The sequence below is a fragment of the Sturnus vulgaris genome, unplaced genomic scaffold (genome assembly GCF_052056855.1).
Source record: "Sturnus vulgaris isolate bStuVul1 unplaced genomic scaffold, bStuVul1.hap1 Scaffold_146, whole genome shotgun sequence".
Taxonomy (NCBI): Eukaryota; Metazoa; Chordata; class Aves; order Passeriformes; family Sturnidae; genus Sturnus; species Sturnus vulgaris.
Window position 1 is genome coordinate 607,491 of NW_028276065.1, and position 9,346 is coordinate 616,836.

The following is a 9,346-nucleotide window of genomic DNA, read 5'->3' on the forward strand; positions in this document are numbered from 1 at the left end:
GCTGAACTCCAGCGGTCAGTTTAAGCTCTGCCCAAAAGCGTGTTCTCAGTTCTGCGAGCAAGCACGCCCTCTTGCCTTGGCTCCGAGTGCAAAGCCCCTAGCGAGCACTCAGTGCAGTGCACCCAGAAAGACGCTCTCGCTCGTCTTTCAAGGAGCGATTCCTAACAGCAAAGGAAGCAGATGTACAAACTGGATGACGAGAAAGGATAAAGTAGAACACGTCTCTGTCCTCGTACATTTTCGTGTGCGATACTTCCCTCCGGGTCTTCGGTCCTTGCGAAGCTCTATGTACTGCGAGCGCTGCTACTTGCAGCTGAGAAGGACCGTGGGGCTAGCAGCGAATTCGGAGAGCGCTAAGCACGTAGTCAAGAAGCGAGACGTGTCCCTGCAATGCGGTGCTAAGAGCAGCTTCCTCGCGGCGGGGGCGAGCTCCGGCTACAAGTCATTCTCGTCCTGGCAACGGATCTCTGTGAAGGGCTTATGCGAAAAGCTTTCGTTTTCCGTTCGAAGTGAGAGAGAGGCAGACTGTTGCACGGAGCTCTGAGAACAAAGGTGCACGTCCTAGGCGGGCTTGGGCAGAAGCAGCGTTCTCGAGCTCTTGGCTGCTGGCACACTGCTGGCTATGTGGCGCCCCTGCAGCGTCTTCTGGCCGCCGGGAAGTGAAAGCGGAGCCAGGCGTAAGCGTGGGCGAGGGCGGTGAACGAAGCGGCACAAGAGCCTTGTTTGTGTGCACCACGTTACAGGCTACTAGGAGAGGAAGGTGGTTGACTCTCGCTTTCCCTCGCAAGTGCCCTTAGCAGTCGTAAGGAGCTGAACTCCAGCGGTCAGTTTCAGCTCTGCCCAAACAGCTTGTTCTCAGTTCAGCAGGCAAGCACGCCCTCTTGCCTTGGCTCCGAGTGCAAAGTTACTAGCGAGCACTCACTCGTGTGCTCTTCGCTGCACTGCTCCGCTCGCAAGCGGCTTCGTTCTTCGCCTTCTGCCGTCCGGAGAGAGCTGAACTCCAGCGGTCTGTTTCAGCTCTGCCCAAAAGCGTGTTCTCCGTTCTGCGAGCAAGCACGCCCTCTTGCCTTGGCTCCGAGTGCAAAGACCCTAGCAAGCACTCACTCAGTGCAATGCACCCAGAAAGACGCTCTCGCTCGTCTTTCAAGGAGCAATTCCTAACAGCAGAAGCAGCAGAAACACAAAGTGGATGACGAGAAGGGAAAATGTAGAACACGTCTCTGTCCTCGTACATTTTCGTGTGCGATACTTCCCTCCGGGTCTTCGGTCCTTGCGAAGCTCTATGTACTGCGAGCGCTGCTACTTGCAGCTGAGAAGGACCGTGGGGCTAGCAGCGAATTCGGAGAGCGCTATGCACGTAGTCAAGAAGCGAGACGTGTCCCTGCAATGCGGTGCTAAGAGCAGCTTCCTCGCGGCGGGGGCGAGCTCAGGCTACAGGTCATTCTCGTCCTGGCAACGGATCTCTGTGAAGGGCGTAGGCGAAAAGCTTTCGTTTTCCGTTCGAACTGCGAGAGAGGCAGACTGTTGCACGGAGCTCTGAGAACAAAGGTGCACGTCCTAAGCGGGCTTGGGCAGAAGCAGCGTTCTCGAGCTCTTGGCAGGCGGCACACTGCTGGCTATGTGGCGCCCCTGCAGCGTCTTCTGGCCGCCGGGAAGTGAAAGCGGAGCCAGGCGTAGGCGTGGGCGAGGGCGGTGAACGAAGCGGCACAAGAGCCGTGGTTTTGTGCACCACGTTACAGGCTGCTAGGAGAGGAAGGTGGTTGACTCTCGCTTGCCTTCCCAGGTGCCCTTAGCAGTAGGAAGGAGCTGAACTCCAGCGGTCAGTTTCAGCTCTGCCCAACAGCGTGTTCTCAGTTCAGCTGGCAAGCACGCCCTCTTGCCTTGGCTCCGAGTGCATAGTCACTAGCAAGCACTCACTCAGTGCAGTGCACCCAGAAAGACGCTCTCGCTCGTCTTTCAAGGAGTGATTCCTAACAGCAGAAGCAGCAGAAGCACAAAGTGGATGACGAGAAGGGACAATGTAGAACACGTCTCTGTCCTGCCACATTTTCGTGTGAGATATGTCCCTCCGGGTCTTCGGTCCTTGCGAAGCTCTATGTACTGCGAGCGCTGCTACTTGCAGCTGAGAAGGACCGTGGGGCTAGCAGCGAATTCGGAGAGCGCTAAGCACGTAGTCAAGAAGCGAGACGTGTCCCTGCAATGCGGTGCTAAGAGCAGCTTCCTCGCGGCGGGGGCGAGCTCCGGCTACAAGTCATTCTCGTCCTGGCAACGGATCTCTGTGAAGGGCTTAGGCGAAAAGCTTTCGTTTTCCGTTCGAACTGCGAGAGAGGCAGACTGTTGCACGGAGCTCTGAGAACAAAGGTGCACGTCCTAAGCGGGCTTGGGCAGAAGCAGCGTTCTCGAGCTCTTGGCTGCCGGCACACTGCTGGCTATGTGGCGCCCCTGCAGCGTCTTCTGGCCGCCGGGAAGTGAAAGCGGAGCCAGGCGTAGGCGTGGGCGAGGGCGGTGAACGAAGCGGCACAAGAGCCGTGGTTTTGTGCACCACGTTACAGGCTACTAGGAGAGGAAGGTGGTTGACTCTCGCTTGCCTTCCCAGGTGCCCTTAGCAGTCGGAAGGAGCTGAACTCCAGCGGTCAGTTTCAGCTCTGCCCAACAGCGTGTTCTCAGTTCAGCTGGCAAGCACGCCCTCTTGCCTTCGCTCCGAGTGCAAAGACCCTAGCGAGCACTCAGTGCAGTGCAACCAGAAAGACGCTCTCGCTTGTCTTTCAAGGAGCGATTCCTAACAGCAAAGGAAGCAGATGTACAAACTGGATGACGAGAAAGGACAATGTAGAACACGTCTCTGTCCTCGTACATTTTCGTGTGCGATATGTCCCTCCGGGTCTTCGGTCCTTGCGAAGCTCTATGTACTGCGAGCGCTGCTACTTGCAGCTGAGAAAGACCGTGGGGCTAGCAGCGAATTCGGAGAGCGCTAAGCACGTAGACAAGAAGCGAGACGTGTCCCTGCAATGCGGTGCTAAGAGCAGCTTCCTCGCGGCGGGGGCGAGCTCCGGCTACAAGTCATTCTCGTCCTGGCAACGGATCTCTGTGAAGGGCTTAGGCGAAAAGCTTTCGTTTTCCGTTCGAAGTGAGAGAGAGGCAGACTGTTGCACGGAGCTCTGAGAACAAAGGTGCACGTCCTAGGCGGGCTTGGGCAGAAGCAGCGTTCTCGAGCTCTTGGCAGGCGGCACAATGCTGGCGGTGGGGCGCCCATGCAGCGGCTTCTGGCCGCCGGGAAGTGAAAGCGGCGCCAGGCGAGGGCGAGGGAAAGGGCGGTGAACGAAGCGGCACAAGAGCCGTGCTTATGTGCACCACGTTACAGGCTACTAGGAGAGGAAGGTGGTTGACTCTCGCTTTCCTTCGCAAGTGCCCTTAGCAGTAGGAAGGAGCTGAACTCCAGCGGTCAGTTTCAGCTCTGCCCAACAGCGTGTTCTCAGTTCAGCTGGCAAGCACGCCCTGTTGCCTTGGCTCCGAGTGCATAGTCACTAGCGAGCACTCACTCGTGTGCTCTTCGCTGCACAGCGCCGCTCGCAAGCGGCTTTGTTCTTCGCCTTCTGCCGTCCGGAGAGAGCTGAACTCCAGCGGTCAGTTTCAGCTCTGCCCAAAAGCGTGTTCTCAGTTCTGCGAGCAAGCACGCCCTCTTGCCTTCGCTCCGAGTGCAAAGACCCTAGCGAGCACTCACTCAGTGCAGTGCACCCAGAAAGACGCTCTCGCTCGTCTTTCAAGGAGCGATTCCTAACAGCAAAGGAAGCAGATGTACAAACTGGATGACGAGAAAGGATAAAGTAGAACACGTCTCTGTCCTCGTACATTTTCGTGTGCGATACTTCCCTCCGGGTCTTCGGTCCTTGCGAAGCTCTATGTACTGCGAGCGCTGCTACTTGCAGCTGAGAAGGACCGTGGGGCTAGCAGCGAATTCGGAGAGCGCTAAGCACGTAGTCAAGAAGCGAGACGTGTCCCTGCAATGCGGTGCTAAGAGCAGCTTCCTCGCGGCGGGGGCGAGCTCCGGCTACAAGTCATTCTCGTTCTGGCAACGGATCTCTGTGAAGGGCGTAGGCGAAAAGCTTTCGTTTTCCGTTCGAACTGCGAGAGAGGCAGACTGTTGCACGGAGCTCTGAGAACAAAGGTGCACGTCCTAGGCGGGCTTGGGCAGAAGCAGCGTTCTCGAGCTCTTGGCAGGCGGCACACTGCTGGCTATGTGGCGCCCCTGCAGCGGCTTCTGGCCGCCGGGAAGTGAAAGCGGAGCCAGGCGTGGGCGAGGGAGAAGGCGGTGAACGAAGCGGCACAAGAGCCGTGTTTTTGTGCACCACGTTACAGGCTACTAGGAGAGGAAGGTGGTTGACTCTCGCTTGCCTTCCCAGGTGCCCTTAGCAGTCGGAAGGAGCTGAACTCCAGCGGTCAGTTTCAGCTCTGCCCAACAGCGTGTTCTCAGTTCAGCTGGCAAGTACGCCCTGTTGCCTTGGCTCCGAGTGCATAGTCCCTAGCGAGCACTCACTCGTGTGCTCTTCGCTGCACAGCGCCGCTCGCAAGCGGCTTCGTTCTTCGCCTTCTGCCGTACGGAGAGAGCTGAACTCCAGCGGTCAGTTTAAGCTCTGCCCAAAAGCGTGTTCTCAGTTCTGCGAGCAAGCACGCCCTCTTGCCTTGGCTCCGAGTGCAAAGACCCTAGCGAGCACTCAGTGCAGTGCACCCAGAAAGACGCTCTCGCTCGTCTTTCAAGGAGCGATTCCTAACAGCAAAGGAAGCAGATGTACAAACTGGATGACGAGAAAGGATAAAGTAGAACACGTCTCTGTCCTCGTACATTTTCGTGTGCGATACTTCCCTCCGGGTCTTCGGTCCTTGCGAAGCTCTATGTACTGCGAGCGCTGCTACTTGCAGCTGAGAAGGACCGTGTGGCTAGCAGCGAATTCGGAGAGCGCTAAGCACGTAGTCAAGAAGCGAGACGTGTCCCTGCAATGCGGTGCTAAGAGCAGCTTCCTCGCGGCGGGGGCGAGCTCCGGCTACAAGTCATTCTCGTCCTGGCAACGGATCTCTGTGAAGGGCTTAGGCGAAAAGCTTTCGTTTTCCGTTCGAACTGCGAGAGAGGCAGACTGTTGCACGGAGCTCTGAGAACAAAGGTGCACGTCCTAGGCGGGCTTGGGCAGAAGCAGCGTTCTCGAGCTCTTGGCTGCCGGCACACTGCTGGCTATGTGGCGCCCCTGCAGCGTCTTCTGGCCGCCGGGAAGTGAAAGCGGAGCCAGGCGTAGGCGTGGGCGAGGGCGGTGAACGAAGCGGCACAAGAGCCGTGCTTGTGTGCACCACGTTACAGGCTACTAGGAGAGGAAGGTGGTTGACTCTCGCTTGCCTTCCCAGGTGCCCTTAGCAGTCGGAAGGAGCTGAACTCCAGCGGTCAGTTTCAGCTCTGCCCAACAGCGTGTTCTCAGTTCAGCTGGCAAGCACGCCCTGTTGCCTTGGCTCCGAGTGCATAGTCACTAGCGAGCACTCACTCGTGTGCTCTTCGCTGCACAGCGCCGCTCGCAAGCGGCTTCGTTCTTCGCCTTCTGCCGTACGGAGAGAGCTGAACTCCAGCGGTCAGTTTAAGCTCTGCCCAAAAGCGTGTTCTCAGTTCTGCGAGCAAGCACGCCCTCTTGCCTTGGCTCCGAGTGCAAAGCCCCTAGCGAGCACTCAGTGCAGTGCACCCAGAAAGACGCTCTCGCTCGTCTTTCAAGGAGCGATTCCTAACAGCAAAGGAAGCAGATGTACAAACTGGATGACGAGAAAGGATAAAGTAGAACACGTCTCTGTCCTCGTACATTTTCGTGTGCGATACTTCCCTCCGGGTCTTCGGTCCTTGCGAAGCTCTATGTACTGCGAGCGCTGCTACTTGCAGCTGAGAAGGACCGTGGGGCTAGCAGCGAATTCGGAGAGCGCTAAGCACGTAGTCAAGAAGCGAGACGTGTCCCTGCAATGCGGTGCTAAGAGCAGCTTCCTCGCGGCGGGGGCGAGCTCCGGCTACAAGTCATTCTCGTTCTGGCAACGGATCTCTGTGAAGGGCGTAGGCGAAAAGCTTTCGTTTTCCGTTCGAACTGCGAGAGAGGCAGACTGTTGCACGGAGCTCTGAGAACAAAGGTGCACGTCCTAGGCGGGCTTGGGCAGAAGCAGCGTTCTCGAGCTCTTGGCTGCCAGAACACTGCTGGCAGTGGGGCGCCCCTGCAGCGGCTTCTGGCCGCCGGGAAGTGAAAGCGGCGCCAGGCGAGGGCGAGGGAGAAGGCGGTGAACGAAGCGGCACAAGAGCCGTGCTCGTGTGCACCACGTTACAGGCTACTAGGAGAGGAAGGTGGTTGACTCTCGCTTGCCTTCCCAGGTGCCCTTAGCAGTAGGAAGGAGCTGAACTCCAGCGGTCAGTTTCAGCTCTGCCCAACAGCGTGTTCTCAGTTCAGCTGGCAAGCACGCCCTCTTGCCTTGGCTCCGAGTGCAAAGACCCTAGCGAGCACTCAGTGCAGTGCAACCAGAAAGACGCTCTCGCTTGTCTTTCAAGGAGCGATTCCTAACAGCAAAGGAAGCAGATGTACAAACTGGATGACGAGAAAGGACAATGTAGAACACGTCTCTGTCCTCCTACATTTTCGTGTGCGATATGTCCCTCCGGGTCTTCGGTCCTTGCGAAGCTCTATGTACTGCGAGCGCTGCTACTTGCAGCTGAGAAGGACCGTGTGGCTAGCAGCGAATTCGGAGAGCGCTAAGCACGTAGTCAAGAAGCGAGACGTGTCCCTGCAATGCGGTGCTAAGAGCAGCTTCCTCGCGGCGGGGGCGAGCTCCGGCTACAAGTCATTCTCGTCCTGGCAACGGATCTCTGTGAAGGGCTTATGCGAAAAGCTTTCGTTTTCCGTTCGAAGTGAGAGAGAGGCAGACTGTTGCACGGAGCTCTGAGAACAAAGGTGCACGTCCTAGGCGGGCTTGGGCAGAAGCAGCGTTCTCGAGCTCTTGGCTGCTGGCACACTGCTGGCTATGTGGCGCCCCTGCAGCGTCTTCTGGCCGCCGGGAAGTGAAAGCGGAGCCAGGCGTAAGCGTGGGCGAGGGCGGTGAACGAAGCGGCACAAGAGCCTTGTTTGTGTGCACCACGTTACAGGCTACTAGGAGAGGAAGGTGGTTGACTCTCGCTTTCCCTCGCAAGTGCCCTTTGCAGTCGTAAGGAGCTGAACTCCAGCGGTCAGTTTCAGCTCTGCCCAAACAGCTTGTTCTCAGTTCAGCAGGCAAGCACGCCCTCTTGCCTTGGCTCCGAGTGCAAAGTTACTAGCGAGCACTCACTCGTGTGCTCTTCGCTGCACTGCTCCGCTCGCAAGCGGCTTCGTTCTTCGCCTTCTGCCGTCCGGAGAGAGCTGAACTCCAGCGGTCTGTTTCAGCTCTGCCCAAAAGCGTGTTCTCCGTTCTGCGAGCAAGCACGCCCTCTTGCCTTGGCTCCGAGTGCAAAGACCCTAGCAAGCACTCACTCAGTGCAATGCACCCAGAAAGACGCTCTCGCTCGTCTTTCAAGGAGCAATTCCTAACAGCAGAAGCAGCAGAAACACAAAGTGGATGACGAGAAGGGAAAATGTAGAACACGTCTCTGTCCTGCCACATTTTCGTGTGCGATACTTCCCTCCGGGTCTTCGGTCCTTGCGAAGCTCTATGTACTGCGAGCGCTGCTACTTGCAGCTGAGAAGGACCGTGGGGCTAGCAGCGAATTCGGAGAGCGCTATGCACGTAGTCAAGAAGCGAGACGTGTCCCTGCAATGCGGTGCTAAGTGCAGCTTCCTCGCGGCGGGGGCGAGCTCAGGCTACAGGTCATTCTCGTCCTGGCAACGGATCTCTGTGAAGGGCGTAGGCGAAAAGCTTTCGTTTTCCGTTCGAACTGCGAGAGAGGCAGACTGTTGCACGGAGCTCTGAGAACAAAGGTGCACGTCCTAGGCGGGCTTGGGCAGAAGCAGCGTTCTCGAGCTCTTGGCTGCTGGCACACTGCTGGCTATGTGGCGCCCCTGCAGCGTCTTCTGGCCGCCGGGAAGTGAAAGCGGAGCCAGGCGTAAGCGTGGGCGAGGGCGGTGAACGAAGCGGCACAAGAGCCTTGTTTGTGTGCACCACGTTACAGGCTACTAGGAGAGGAAGGTGGTTGACTCTCGCTTTCCCTCGCAAGTGCCCTTAGCAGTCGTAAGGAGCTGAACTCCAGCGGTCAGTTTCAGCTCTGCCCAAACAGCTTGTTCTCAGTTCAGCAGGCAAGCACGCCCTCTTGCCTTGGCTCCGAGTGCAAAGTTACTAGCGAGCACTCACTCGTGTGCTCTTCGCTGCACTGCTCCGCTCGCAAGCGGCTTCGTTCTTCGCCTTCTGCCGTCCGGAGAGAGCTGAACTCCAGCGGTCTGTTTCAGCTCTGCCCAAAAGCGTGTTCTCCGTTCTGCGAGCAAGCACGCCCTCTTGCCTTGGCTCCGAGTGCAAAGACCCTAGCAAGCACTCACTCAGTGCAATGCACCCAGAAAGACGCTCTCGCTCGTCTTTCAAGGAGCAATTCCTAACAGCAGAAGCAGCAGAAACACAAAGTGGATGACGAGAAGGGAAAATGTAGAACACGTCTCTGTCCTCGTACATTTTCGTGTGCGATACTTCCCTCCGGGTCTTCGGTCCTTGCGAAGCTCTATGTACTGCGAGCGCTGCTACTTGCAGCTGAGAAGGACCGTGGGGCTAGCAGCGAATTCGGAGAGCGCTATGCACGTAGTCAAGAAGCGAGACGTGTCCCTGCAATGCGGTGCTAAGAGCAGCTTCCTCGCGGCGGGGGCGAGCTCAGGCTACAGGTCATTCTCGTCCTGGCAACGGATCTCTGTGAAGGGCGTAGGCGAAAAGCTTTCGTTTTCCGTTCGAACTGCGAGAGAGGCAGACTGTTGCACGGAGCTCTGAGAACAAAGGTGCACGTCCTAAGCGGGCTTGGGCAGAAGCAGCGTTCTCGAGCTCTTGGCAGGCGGCACACTGCTGGCTATGTGGCGCCCCTGCAGCGTCTTCTGGCCGCCGGGAAGTGAAAGCGGAGCCAGGCGTAGGCGTGGGCGAGGGCGGTGAACGAAGCGGCACAAGAGCCGTGGTTTTGTGCACCACGTTACAGGCTGCTAGGAGAGGAAGGTGGTTGACTCTCGCTTGCCTTCCCAGGTGCCCTTAGCAGTAGGAAGGAGCTGAACTCCAGCGGTCAGTTTCAGCTCTGCCCAACAGCGTGTTCTCAGTTCAGCTGGCAAGCACGCCCTCTTGCCTTGGCTCCGAGTGCATAGTCACTAGCAAGCACTCACTCAGTGCAGTGCACCCAGAAAGACGCTCT